At 38.9% G+C, this 15222-nt stretch overlaps 1 long non-coding RNA gene across 2 annotated transcripts in view; it reads left to right on the top strand.

The window, feature by feature from the left end:
- Positions 1–15222, top strand: part of LOC110365086 (uncharacterized) — a 50156-nt gene that overhangs the window by 21687 nt on the left and 13247 nt on the right. The window contains exon 1 of one of the 2 annotated variants that reach the window (XR_002424296.2): positions 1592–14933. The exons of the other annotated variant lie outside the window; for it this stretch is intronic. This is a non-coding gene — a long non-coding RNA (uncharacterized LOC110365086). Of the gene's footprint in view, positions 1–1591; positions 14934–15222 lie in introns of those variants that run through there. 2 annotated transcript variants of the gene reach the window in all.

Here is a 15222-nt window from a genome sequence, read left to right on the forward strand (position 1 = left end):
ATTTGTCTTCCCCACACACCTTCTTCTTTTCACTTGGACTATTATCCTGCTTAACTGGCATTTGGAATTAAACCAGACAAGGAGAAATTCTACAAAAAAACCCATTAATTTGAAAATTTCCATCTGCTTCTAAAATTCTTAAAAAAACCCAAAACAAACCAGCCAACAACTTAGGTCTAAATAGTGTTAGAAATCATGTCAACCAGATTTGAAAATAAACTGGTAGATATGAAGTTCCCATTTAAACAAAAATATCTCTCCATATGAAACAGAGGCTAAGTATTTAATTCATTCGCCTAACCTGATAAACCCCAATGAGGTTTGTGCTGCACCTCTCTGAGGAACAACTCCCACTGGAAACAAGGGATCAACATGCTGGGGACACTGTCTAAACTCCCTCTGGGGAGACGCACCTTTCCTGTATCCCCAATCAGTGGAGGAGAGCAGCCCCTTCAAAGGGGAGCTGGTGGTCAGAAATCCTACATCCTACTGCCTAGGGCTAAGCACATTGCTCCATAGTTAAAGAGAAATTCCATGTGCTGAGTTTCTGTTTCCTCGGCTCAGTAGTGACTCTGCTTGATAGTGCTCTCTGCTTCCTCAGTTTGCTCATTTTTCTGCAATAGAGTGTAAAGTGGGAACCTGGTCAAAACTGACAGTCACATTTAACTAGAAATGCTTTAATACCCAATGGCTGCTGATTGTAAGCCTCCTCCTCTCTTACAAGAGACAAACCTGTTTGTGTGCTATGGGTTTATACTTTGTTATCTTTTGTGCCTATGGATGACATCAAGACAGTATTTTTCAGTCTTGTGAGACATAAGGAACCTAATTCTTAACTTGAAGTCTTTTTCAGAGGTAATGTTAGGGGATTTTTTTTTCCTGATTTTTTGTAGTACAGTTCCTACTTTCTCCTGACATGGTACCCTGCTTTTTTGCTTGTCCAGCTGATCTGAATGATGATCTGTCTTCTAGATTTCTGTTGAAGTCGCTATTAAAATGGGAAGTGTTCCTGCTTAGTCTTTATTTTACAGCTTCCTACTTCTGCCTTGTAATTTTTGATCCATTAAAATTCCTTAGAGTGTGCTGCCTCCTGCAAGTAGATACACCATCTAATCCAACCACACAGTGCTTTAATAAGAAATGCTTTAAAGCTGTTTATGCAACATCCTTGCATGTTATCACTCAGTTATCTTGTCTTCTGATATGCATAATAAGTTAGAAGATGCTGAGTAAATTATTTCAGCTCTTTGAAGTGCTTAACTTATTTCTATTCTACAGCTGGAAATCACCAGAGTATAACAAACAGGCACTTCAATTACAGCATAGCAGTACTTAAAATAGAAATTTGTGTGAGCAAGATCTGTGTTACCCTGTGTGATCTTGGTGCAGTTGAGGTCGTGGGGTACTCTCACAGTGCTGGCAGTGATGTGCTGGTTAGATACACAGTGCTATGTCCCGAGAATACACCCACCCCCGCACTCCCACTCCCACCTTTCTTTATTGTTTTAAATAATGGCATCCTGAGCAAAGAAAACAATATTCAGCAGCACATTTCTAAGGTCTTTAGCTCAATAATAGCAATATTATTAATCCTGGAAGTAGGTTTGACATGCATTTTCTAGTTGTAAGTTGTAATAGGTGAATTTTCCTTGCATTAATACTGCTGTAAGACAATCTTTGTAGAGGTGCCTTCATGGTTGTTATGACTTAAGAAGAAGTTATCTGGAAGTAACCATGTGACAGTAGCCCGATCTGGCTCCCTTTGTTTTATGTGCAAGAATTTTCATTGCTTTCTTTCAGTGGGATGATACTCCCAATGTCATGGTCGTTTGTCCTGAGAGGCTCACTTAAGAGCTCTTCATTTACCTCTCTGGAAGGTTTCAAACTGTTGAGGCTAAGAGTTTGCCAGATGTTTGAAACTGAAGAAAATTCCTGGCATCATACGCCTAGTAACATCATTAATCACTATTGCAAAAAAAAGCAGAGACCAGGGACACAGTGCCAAACCCTTGTTTGGCTCGATTAGATATTTATATAATGGGTGTGCACAATGCCTTATCAAAGCACAGAACTTGCCTTTTCTTCAATATATAGACATACAATGCTTCAAGCACTAAGAAAAAAAATAACAGCATGAATACTCTTATGTGCCAAATGATGCTTCATTTTTTTTCCCTTTCCACAGAGATTCTGAACTACACTACAGGCTGTTGCTATTTTATGGTGAACAAGTATGGTCAGTCCACAAAAGTACTTCTGCATCTAGGGTCAATCCTTTGTGATAGCTGCCATGATATTACAGTTTAATTCTGCAGCAGCAGGAAATGGTATTCAAATTTTGCCTTTCTGCTTAGCCCACGTAGATATTTAGCCAGAGATAATAAGAAAATACTTTGCAATTATGCTAGCTGAGAGTCTATTATCCCTTCAAATACATGGTCTGCACAGAAGGGAAAGCTGAAAATACTATTTCAGACATTTAGGGTATATGTTTCTCTGGCACACTCATAATCTGACCAAAGCCATTATTTGGAAGTCAGTTGCACTCAATCATTTTGCCTGTTAATGAGGAGTTACTGAATCCTCCAAGCATTAATACCATTTATGAAAACACAAAGGCAATCTGTACCTTGTATCAAGCAATTATAATATGATTGCATTGAGCCTGAGGAATTCAATCATTTGTTGGAGGTTGTTTTTCCCACAACAGACCTTCTAAATAGAATTACCAAGCCTTTCAAATGTTAATTTGTTAAGAAAAATATAATGGCTAATAAAGACAATTAGGTTTGTATTGTAAATACTGGACTGCAGGACTAAAGCTGCCTTGGCTTGTAAAGAAAGTGTGGCAGGACTCTATAGGACTGCTAAGGCTGGAAGCTATCTTCATGACAGAATAAAAAACATATGGATATTAACATCAGTCCCCAAAACATGTTTTATCCAAGGTAAATGTAACACAGGGCCAAAAAATCTGAGGCCTGATTTGAGTATTTTTTTCATAAAAATGAGGGTCAGGCAAGAAATACTGAAGATCTAAGACACCAAATGAAAAAAGGCATTAGCATTATGGCACTTAGAAAAAAGCAGAAGACATTCAGATATAAGAGCACCATATATAAAAGATCGGTACTTTTCACTCTTTACATTGTACCATTTGTGCCTTGGCAAGAACACGTTATTCATTACTGGGTCTCAGACTTCATGACATCTTGGTAGACATTTTGGATGTAACACAGAGAAGTTTAGAATGAGTTTCAAATAAGTTTAAACTAAATTTCAAATAAGTTTAGAAAACATTAGGTTTGAGGAGTAAACTAGAAAAGAGAAGACTAAGATGTAGTGATGGATAGCATAGAACATAGCGTTTGATACACAAAAGGTGCTGTGAGGAAGGCCGGTTATTCTTTTCCGTTATGGTAGAACAAGGAAAAAACAATCACATTTTTAGCTATAAAGATATTTGTGATGTTTTGTTTTTTTTTTAATTCCTTGTTATAAAAGTACTGAAGGATAAAACAGGTAACTGAAGAATACTGGGAAACCTCTTTCATGTTTTTATAAATTGGTTGGAGATACATTTGTAAGGATGACCTTGGTATTTCTTGCTTGTCTATGTCCAGAAAGAAGTGATACAGTTTCTTGAAGGATATTCTTGGTCTGTTTGCAGGTGGCTTGGGCAAATTTCTTTTAAATTTTTTTTTTTTTTTTACTCTCTGATTGCTACAAAAAAAATCTTAGGCTGAACTGTCATTTGTTTATTAAAGTAATCCCTTGTAGTTACTGTCTTTGCAACAAGCAATTTTTTCTCCAAGATAAATGCTCATAAAGAACATAAACAAACCAGAGAAACCTTTGAAACCATTTAGGAACAAATTCAGCTGTATGTCAAGATCTAATTTTAGGAACTCAGTGTCTCAGGTGGCATGGAAAACCACAAGTGAATTTTTTTTTCCATCAGCACCTGGATAGAAATTTATAACACATGAAAATGTCAGGACAATTATTCATTCTTCAGTTGCTAGTTCAATTATTGCAATGCCTTTTGCATAGGGCTGTCCATACAGGTCATACAGAAACTACAGTCATAAATATCAAATAATACTCTCTATCCTTCCCCTACTTTTTTTTCTTTCCCATTTTTCCCAACTCTATTTGGTTATTATTTACCATGCAGTCTCATATGATGGCTTTACTCTGTAAACTGTTTAGGTCCTCAACTAGTTCAAAAAATTTCATTTTTCAATGTACTTCTGGTGCAACTGTGGTGCTGAAATTTTCAGCCACCAAATTTAAGCAGTCAGGGTCTATGCTTATTTGGACCAGTAAGTTTAAAATACCTGAAAAGTCTTTAGGTCTGAGTTCAGAGATATCCAAGTAAGTTTTGGGAGGGAAACACTGATAGCTTTTCTTTCTCCTTTACAAACAAACAAAGAAAAGTGTATTTTGATTTACTCCCTTTTAGTATTTTTCATTCAGAAGGCAAACATCATTTATATAACCATGAGGTAGAGCTAAAATGTAATAGTGATTATAAATCATGGAGTCCTTGATGTCTGCAAGTTTGCACTCATGTTTGTAACTTGTCTAGTCACAGCTATACTGTTAAAGAAGCTGTTTACTTGTCCTCAAGAGTGTGCAAAACTAGACAGAAGGTTTCCAGTGCTCAGTGCTTCCGTTTCATCCAGAAATATTGTGAGAAAAGATCTCGAGGTTGTTTCCGCACTTCCTCTTTCAGTTGCACGTGGAACTGAGGAGTACAGGGAAGTGAGCGAATAAAAAATGAGCAAGAGAAGGGCTCTGTTGCAGCTGGAAAGAGCAGGAAAGAGGGAGAGGAAATTAGTGCAGCCTATGCTAAGGATTGGATAGGTGCGAGGTGCCTTGTTTCCTCCTGTGACTCTAGAGGAACACTGGCTTGTCTTTCAGCCAGGCAAGTTGAGTTAAGGTGAAACCCATCCCTTCTGGCCATGTTTACTGCCTGCAGCACCTCTAAGTGAGGCCCTTTCAGTATGCAGAGATCAGGAAAGAATCGTTGAAAACTGTAAAAGTGTGAAGCCTGCCCTGTAATCTCTTGTATCTTCACTATTGGTTTGTGTTAGCAGAAGAAACAAGCAGCACACCACACTCCTCAGGCAAGCATATGTAGAGAAAATTCAAGCCAAATGTGAAAGGTACTCTACAAATTAACTGGATCTAAATCACCTTTTTTTTTTGTTTTGTTTTGTTTTGTTGCCACAGAGATCTTAGATATTTTTGAGGCTGTTCAGCCTTTTCCAAGGTTAGATTTATGTCTAGACAAAGAAGAAATACTGCCAATATAACACATGCTTATTTCAAACATGGGTGACAAAAGATCAGCTCTCCCCTGGTTGTGCCAGACATCAAACTGCTCTTCCTGAGTATGAGAACAGGAAGAGATGAAAAAGGCTGCATATGTGTCATGAGACCACTTTAATGACAAATGAGCAGTTGTCATTGTCCTTGGTAGGAAGCTGAGCAGGGACTGCTGAGGTGTGCCTGACGTATGAGTCCCCACTTACCAAGTGAGCTCTGACCCCACAGTCAGGCTGGTTATTTCCAATTATTGATCCATGCAGCTTACATGCACAACACTCAATCTTTTTCTCAATCTTTCCCGTCCCCCACCCCCGCTCTAATTTGCTGCTATCACAGGTGTTGTGTCTGCATACACAACTCACTCTGACTTCCAAGGACATGAGCAAGGTCCACTTTCTCCATCCTCCATCGTGTGGATGGATACCAACTCTAAATGTTACTGAGACCCCATTCCGTTGTTGTGGCTCACACTGAACATCCCAGCAGGGGAGCAGACCCTTCTTAGGGTCATTTGTGTCACCAGCTGTGCTTACGTCAGTGACTTTACATGCATCTCTGTGGGAAGAACACCTGAGCTTAATAAATGTAAGTCCAGCATGAGGAAGGAAATTACTTGGGTCTTTCTGCTTCTCTATGAGCAGTTCTGGCCTTACAGGTATTATTCAGGATAAGTATGGCTAGCAGATTTGAATCCTGTAAAACTGGAATTCACTGCAATAAACCATCTACCAATAATAATTTTTACTCTTCTTCCCTGTCTGCATTCTAAGGCAGATAACTATGTTGCTTGTGTCCAGGTTTTACTCGTTAAATAGTGTGATAACGGTGTTGCTGTCACTTGTTTGCTGTCGTAAAATATGCAAATGTTGTGGAATGAGGATATGAAATACATGTATGCATGTCTTTGTGTTTATAAGGGTGCTTTTACAGATAGAAGATCATTTGCTATCCCTGAAGCAGTGTTTTTCCCAGTCCCTAGTCCTGTTATCTAAGTTAAACAGAATTAGCTTTGTAACAACACAGTACATTATCTATTAGTATAACACATAATTTGGAAGAAGATCTAACAGCCTACTTCCAACTCACCAGAGCTAATAGATTCAGCAATCTGACTTGATTCAGCCATAATTTTTGGCACTATTGACAAAAAAATTTAAAATCCAACATTGGGAGTAGGCATTTGGCTCTATTGTTATTCACAGAATATTGAGGCCCACAATTAGGTACTACACACTGTTAGCTGGGTTCTCATCATCAGATCGGTAGAGAAGTTGAGGTATAAATTTGTCCTTCACTGTTCAAGGTGTTCTCTTCTGTTTGTCCAATTTGTGATGCTACTTCATTGCAAATGACATTTTCAGCTGATAGGCTTTGTTAGCACTTCTAAGATGAAATCATAGAGTGCAATAAGTTACAGAGCTCTAATTAATCTGTAGCTCACTGCAGGACAATGACCAATACCACCCACTAGGCCTGGAGACAAAGGTGCTCTCCCAGCTTCACTGGACTTGATGATGAGAACACCAGCAGCTGTGTCGGTGTCATCAAAGAGACCTGAGACTGTTTTCTGGCTCTAAAAGTGAGTAACATGGCACAGCTTGTGCCCATATCTAGAGCCTTCCCCATGCACCAGGCAGGGCAACCACATCCAAAGCACCTGAAAGAAATGTATGGTTTGGGTGATTCTTGATTAGACATTAGACTCATAGAGTTGTAGAACAGTTTGGGTTGGGAGGGACCTTTAAAGGTCATCTACTCCAATCCCCCAGCAATAAGCAGGGACATCTTCACCGAGATCAAGCTGCCCAGAGCCCTGTCCAACCTGACCTTGAATGTTTCCAGAGATTGGGCATCTATAAACCTTGACTTTCTGCTCAGGACATTTTTTATTTACTAATAAAGACATTGCTGATGAGAGCTGCATCAGACCCAAATATTGAAGTAGTTTCCCAGAGAAACATAAAGCATATGATAAACATTTCTGTTCAAGTAATAAGTCAAGAGAGTCACATCTATCCAACAGCACTAAAATGTCACTCCTGTTTCTGCTGGCCTTCAGAGATGGCATAGCACTGGACTGGGAATTAATATCTGTTCCTTCACTAAAATAATGGAAGGACAAAATCTGAAAATGCTGAGCTTGCACAAGTCGAACAAGAACATACTTTTGTTTTCAAGTTTTTTTAAAACATTAATATAAAACCTTTTACATAGATAATCACAGTAACTAAAGACACACATTTTATATTCAATTTAAAATTCAGTTTTGGGGCTCGCAGTTCAACTCTAATTTCAAAATCAAGTAACTATGTATAGAACCAGTTCAGAAAGTATAATTAAAAAAGAGTCAGAGAAGATGCATGCTATAAGAACAGGCTGGACAGCACAGTTGAGAGGTTATAAGAGAAAATGGTTATATGAGAACAAACTGGCTGAGGCAGTAATTGGATGGTCTGAATTTTAAGAAACTAGAACAAGTATGGAGTGAGATAAGGCCTTTCAAATACTGCGTGACCTCAGATGTTAGTGCAGAAGCATTTTTGTCGTGTCACTGGAGTCACAGGAGCTGCAGTCTCAGATGATGGAATTGATAATTATATTTGTGCCAGGAAGCTATGCTTTTTAATGAGTTTACCGTTCTTCTCATACTATTTTTTAAAAAGCTATTCATGCTTATTAAGTAATTGATAGAGGACAACCAGGAGCAGGGCCAGGCTGTGATAGTCACCGTACCAAGAGAGAATTTCTAGGCTGAAGAAAGTTACCTAAGAATAGCATCAAGAGCAGTCCTCGTTTCCATGTGATGCTGAGAAGCAGTGGGTACCTGTGCTCCCTAAACAAAAAGCAGCGATGTCCCCTCTTTAGCACAGTATTTAACAAGGCCTGCACAGCTAGCACTGTGCCAAAGAGAGTCCACGAGGGTGTCACTCAGGGGCCAACGAGAATCCACGAGGACAAGAACGAGTTACGAACCCTTTCTTCTTTCCTGCCTCTCCCTCACTTCTGGCTGGAGGGAGAAGAACTTTTCTAGTTGTGATCTATAGCCTGAGATTCTCTCTCAAATGTAAGGGCCTTACGTTGTTGCTTTTGAGGAAATGAGCGGGTCTTGCTTTTTTTCTTTCAGCATGGTTGAGAAGGTGGGCTGAGTGTAGGTGATATGACTATGCAGTACAGTAATGGCTGGAGTACCCAATGCAATGGGGAAATTCTGGAGTTCAGTAATTTTTTTAATTGAGGAGGTATAACCTACACATCCTATACACCCCAGAAAGTGGACTAAAACCCAGGTGAAGGATGCTCTCTGTCCGGACTCCTCTCTGTTCCTACTGCTGAAACTGGGCTTTATGCTAAAAAGAGGCAATCACAGCAGTCTTTCTATTGCTGGAGGTGTTTATCAGAAACTGGTGACTCTTGTGACATTCTGTGAGGATCTTCACCAGCTGCGTGGGCAGTGAATGTGCCAAACCAAGGGTGATCCCATCCCACAGCTCTTTGTCTGCTTGGGTGATCCTGGGTCTGGGTGCAAGAGCTGCATCAAGTGACTGGTTTTCTCAAAACTGAGGTACTTCGGAGCATGACCAACTGCAAATCTTTTAGGCAGGTGGGAAACTTTAAAATAAAATTAAAACCAAACCAAAACAAAATGAAACAACAAACCTGCAAACACTTAACTAAAATACATCAACTTGATGGGTATTGTTTCAACACTGGAATGTTTTCCTGGATTAGGGCCTCCAAGATTTTACAGGAAATATCCCAATACTTCAGGTAAACTATCCCTTAAAATTCACTAATGACCAATCACTATACACAATCTATTATTCTAATAAAGTCTTTATTTGCATTAAAATAATGTGAAAGAAATGAAGTGTTGGACTGTGCACAGTGTTATTTTTAAGAGACTGAAATGGGGAAATGATGGTGTATGGTACAAAAGGAAATGCAAATAGATTCTGAGACAATTCCTGGAATTTCTGATTTATGAAGTATTTTCATATATTGAGGTATGAATAACTACTAGAATGGATACTGCAAATCACTATTTGTTATTGGTGATTTTAACAAATAGAGGAACTACCGTCTTATTTCTGGTATAAGATTCAGGAAAATGTACCGTCGGTAAATCAGAATACGATGACAGCCCCTAAAGGGGAAGTGGTCACTTCTTGTAAATCGTCAGATTTTTAGCTTCCTTTTTACAATCAGCTCCTTCTAGCAATCTTACAAATGCAGAACAGAAGTGTGATTTCCTGTTATCTATTTTTTTTTTCTTAATTTTGAGAACAAATTGACCACAAATACTTAACATTCTTGTATGACTTTCATTGCTGATGGTGGAGAAAAAAAAATAAAACACATACATTCAGCTTCTTCTATGGCACATACAACAGCACTGGGAATGTTTGTGGAGCAGAGTCATAATTTGGCTCCAAAGACCAAAAGAATATCTATTCAGCCTTTGGGCATTATATAATCTAAAGAGGGACAAGTGAGATTTCAAAAGGTAAGACTTCTCCCAAATTTCTGCTTTTAATTAACTGAAACTCAATGTGAAAGTTCCTTTCATTTCCTTTCCTCCCTTTTTCCTGTCAGTCTGGGCACGTTGAATGCTGCACCAGCACTGAAGAAGAAGCTGTTTGTCATCAGTCTCTGCAGAATGCTGCCATTATGCCTAGTAACATTGGTGTATTTATCACACTGGGTAAATTGGTTCTGTCACCACTGGATGCTGTTCACCTTCTTTCTAATGTGTTCTTTCCACTCCACTCCAAATAGACCAAGCAGCCGTTTTGTGATGTCTGCTCTTCTTGTTGAGACACAAATGCCCCAACTACACATCAATAGAAATGCTTGGGACACCTTTTCCAAACATACATCTGTTTTATCACAGGGATTACCACATTTCCAAGAAGGATTTTTTCCCAAATTTGTGGCAGAAAGTTTGGTCTAACTGGCTTTACTGATGTAAAATATTTACTGAAACAGCAAGGCAGAAGGTCCTTTATTGCATGTCATTTAGGTTTGGGTTTGCTTGTGGTTTTCCAGTGTAATCTCTAACTGAGGAGCTAAGATCTACAGAGAAGACCTGAAAGTAATGGAAACAACATTTACTAGGAGTGGGCTAAATAGCTGGCACTCTCTGAGGATCTGCCCAAGTTTCCCCTACATTCTTCCCATCAATATTTTGTTAGGTGATGCTTCCAGCATCCAGGCACACCAGTTCATTTCAGACCACGTAGGTTGGAGCCCGTGTTACACTGCAGGGCAAAGATACAGCTGATAAACACTTGCCTTTGTTCTCTTGGGAGAGAGCAGGAAAAAGATCTCCCACAATTCATGGAGGAAAAAATAATGGGGTGCATGTATTCAGGTGTTTCTCTGTTTATACAGTGGCTCAATTGGATGCTGCCCAAAGGGGCATAAGCTATGTCAAAAATGTCCGAAAATGACATTGTAAACAAATATAGCATGAAGATTTGGGAAAAATAAAATCAATTTTAACAATGGTTTTAAGACTTCTGCTTAAAATGTGAACTAGATCTGCTTTGAGGCTCAAGAAAATTTGATTGAACTCTTCCCTACCTCTCCTTGTCACTCGCTAGTTATCTTTGTCTGCTCTTACATTTTCTGGTGTTGATCAGAAGCAGAAGTAAAATACTGATGTGCTGAAATAAATGTTACTCTGAAACTTTTTTCCTCATCTTAATACAAATAAGGAAGTGCCAGAAATTTCATTTGAAAGACAACTGTTGCAAAATTTCTAACACAATTTTGCAGACCAAGGAGATCAAAATACAGAAGTTACAGATGAAGAGCTGTTGTTTGGGTGCTTATTCCAGCACAGAACTTGTGAAAATATCCAACCCTAGACAGTGTATTTTAAGGTTTAAGGTTTTAGAAGTTCATCTTAATATCCCCAAGGTTCTCCAACTGTGAATTCAAATAGTTGCTTTACTTCTGGCAGAGGGTATCTCTCTCACAAATAGCTTTGAATGGCTATCATCTTGATAATATATGAATATTTGGAGTAATTGCTAGTCATGCTAGTGAGATAACTGTGAAAACTGATCCAAACTGTGAATTTGATGTTGCGCTCCCCATCACTATACTGATACCTATGAAAGAAAAGATAGTAAACAAGTTTGCAATTTTAAACGATTTTAACATATTGTTGCTACAATTTATTAACCGTTAAAAAATATTTATACTCAATTGCTAATGAGCAACAGATGCACACACTCTGTGGATCTCTGCAAAAAAGCTGCCAACACAAATTACTTTAATCCTAACAGGAGTAAAATATCAAGTCCCTAACATACTGTGTAGGGAAACTGGCAAAAAATTATTCCTGCCCACATGGCAGACATCATTGCCTTCATTCTGTAAGAAATATATGTAAGATAAAGTAAAATGTGATACTCAACATTGTGAAGATGTTGTAACTAATCATTGCAGTGCTTACCGTGGCATCTTTGTTGTTTCTTAATTCAAGTAAGTAATATTGTCTTATTTTTTTATTCCAAAATGCACACTTTTTTTTTGTTATTTTGAATAATTTCAAACAGCTATGAAATGCAAGTGCTGAGTAACTTATAGTCTGTCTCTAGAGCACCAGTGGCTAATCCTGCATCAGACCTTCCAGGGCCCTAAGCTATAGCCTGAACACACCGTGGCACACCGTCGTGATTTCAGTGCTGGAGGTTGGGCTGTGATGGACAGTAATGTCCTCTTAGGCATCAACAGCTGTAGAGAGATTGGTTTTCATATATGCTAGTGTAAATGATTATTGAATTATGTCTTTCATGGCAAAGACCCAGTTATCTAATGAAGTAGGGAAAAATGACACAACCTACAGCTTCATATAATGAGTGTTTCCTGACAGATTCTGCCTTTGTATGTCAAAAATGTTGTTGTCCTCCCATATTCTTTCAGTCCACAGCTACTGTATATTATTAGCCACTGGTCATAGCAACAGTGTGACAAATGCTTCACTGACATGAGAAAAAACACAGAGGCATGTGAAGAAGTCCCAGTGTATGAGACAAAATAGAGAACAAACCAAAGAATCCTCCGAAAAGGAGAGAGTGCAGTGAGAAGTCATTCCTAAGGCAAGATGGGAGGAAAAGTGGACGGAAAGGAAATCTTGACTTAGCTACAACAGGAAAAGGAAGGATAATTAAGGAGAAGATAAAAGACAGGAAGGCATCACAGTGTATCTTGATTACTTTTTGCCTGGGAAAATCTAGTCTGGAAAGAAGAAAGATGTTACTTTTTCACGCATGTGTGCGGGGTTGGCTGCTATGAGCAGTGAGCGCTAAATGACACCCGTGTGTAGTCAGTGCTGTTTACAGTCTAGGCACAGAAAAGGTTGCTTGCTGGCCTTAATCCTTACCAGAGAATTTAATTTCTTCCTACGCATATCATGCCATTTTTTAATGAGTTGCTGTGGGTATTGTAGATACAGACCCCAGCAGGACAGTGTTAGCCAGCCATTTGTGTTCTGGTGGGGTGGAGAAACCACACACAGCTGCATGCCTTCGGTGTGGGGGCTACCAGGGATCTGGCTTTGAGGAAAGTCAAGCTGATCGCAGCTCTGTGGAGTTACATCCTTCCTGGTGTTAAATGAAGGATGAGCTCTGAAGCTCGTGGAATTAACTAGTATTTTGTTTCTTCTGGAGAGAATTTAAAGGCAAGGTTGTCTGTGTGCAGCACCTGGATGCTGGGTCAGTGAACACCTTCAGTGGTCACTGTGAGAAGAGCTGGACCAGTGGAGAACTTGATTTGCCAAAATCTTCTTTATGTTGCTGGTACTAAACAATGGGTGTTTGGCTTATCTACTTTATTTAGGCTCCTTTGCCACCAACAAGAAACCCCTGGAGCCTGGCTTGAAGGATATTGTTAATGGCACCCATATAGAGATGAGCGCACTCGGTATTTGTGATTTGTTTCTATTTCCTCACTAAGTCTTCTAACTAAACAGCTCTGTAGGCAAGAAAAAGGAGAGAGATCACATTTCACTAGCACTGGTTTTGGCAGATTCTGAGTTGGAGAGAGAGCTAAACCGGTACGTGTCACTAGTTAGAGAGGGCGGGGAGCGAGGTACTGTGTTTCTGTTTTTCACCTCATCTGGGATGTAAAATGATGAGGAACAGATTTAGAAACAATTGCCTCCTTAGCTTTCAGCTACTCCATTAAAGGTGTGCTTTTGATGATAGCCAGCACTGCTCGGCAAATAAGAAGCAGTATATTGATATTGGCACCATACATAGACCATTATAGTCTCCATACACAAGGAGCAAAGCAGATGTTTTCAGCTTAGTCACCATACTTCCCCTAATGTTAATGGAGAAATAAAACCTTTGACTGTTGGAAAGCATTTGTTCTCAGGTTTGAGCACCTTACAGTTTTCTTCAGGTGACGAATTTCTTATATAAAAAATGTAATATGTAGATCTAGAATCTAGCTGTGTAGTCATTGTCCATTAAATACAAGGCATTTTGTAGTCTATATTGTAAAAAAAATAGGATATAAGAAAGTATTTTTATAAATAAGAAATACATCAATTTCTTGGTTCTTTTGTTTCATGAATTAAACTAATAGCTATTCCTCATATTTTCAAGTGAAGATGTCATATAGCTTTTATGCAGGTCTCAGACGCAAAATATTTTTATTTATATACTTTGTTTTGCAGCAGTCAAGAGATGGGTGATGTTCATTTCACTGATAACAAAATGCTTGCACAAGGTCTATTAGTAGTTTCTGAATTATCCAAAAAAGTTTACAGGACACTTTCTTGTTCCCATCCCAGTTTAGTAAACAAATCTGCTTTCATTTGGAGAAAGAGTGTGTGGGGTGTGTGTGTAAACAGAGAAAGAAAATGTTCTGAAGTGTCATGTCTTTGTCTAGGTCACTGCAACGTACTTTGTAGCAGCTGAAAGCAGTTGTTGCAAGCAACTCTTGCAAAAACTTTTAACAGACACTTGGCTGGATAAGAAAGAAAAAGAGGTTTAGAATGTCATCTACAGTGGTGATCAATATTTTGCACTTTTAGACTTTTTCTCAAGTCTTGGATGATTTTTTATGATGCTGTAGTAGTTTCACAAGGTTAGCGGAGTCAGCTTTGGAGTCCTGGGCAAATTCCAGATGGCACAGCACGTACCAACACTGTACTGTTAAACACGCACATTATTTCTTGTCCATACTGTTTTCTGCACTGCTCTTCTACGAAACTCTGTTCCAGAGGTTTCATTTCTAAGTCATATGATCCCTCTGATATACAGTTCATAAATCAATTTGCAAAATATGGTGAGCGCCTTGATTTATTGTGGGTTAGAGGTGATGTATAAATAACCATCTTTTTTTTTTTTTTTTTTTTTTTTTTTTTAAATTTCAGGGCCAGCACTGTCACGTTGCTAAATGAATTACTTTTATAGCCTATTATTTTGCAGTGCCATGTCTGAGAATGTAAATCATCCAAATCTGCTGGACGAGCTTTCTCCCCGCTCAGTAAAGGTGTGTGGGACACATCAGTATCAGCAGCACCAGGGAGCGAGTTGCAAAGCCCTTGGGCATGGGACTGGCCTGCATTTGTCGAGGTGAATAGCAATATTTTCACCAACTTTCCAGCTTTGGTGAGATCCGATGGCTGCAGGAAAAAGTCCCTAGGTTTGATTTTTATTAGCCTTAGCTCACAGGGTACTGGTCTTTACTTTTACAGAAGGAGCTGCACTTAATAGTACTTCCCAATGTCTTCTCATGCTTGAACTATGATTTTAACAGGAATAGTGCTATGATGACTGAAAAATAATTATTTGAAGGAACTGGATGCTTTAGAATATCTAATGAAACCTCTTAGAGTGGCAGGTCAGGTTTAGTCATCCACAA

Source organism: Columba livia, chromosome 2, assembly GCF_036013475.1.
Source record: "Columba livia isolate bColLiv1 breed racing homer chromosome 2, bColLiv1.pat.W.v2, whole genome shotgun sequence".
Taxonomy (NCBI): domain Eukaryota; kingdom Metazoa; phylum Chordata; class Aves; order Columbiformes; family Columbidae; genus Columba; species Columba livia.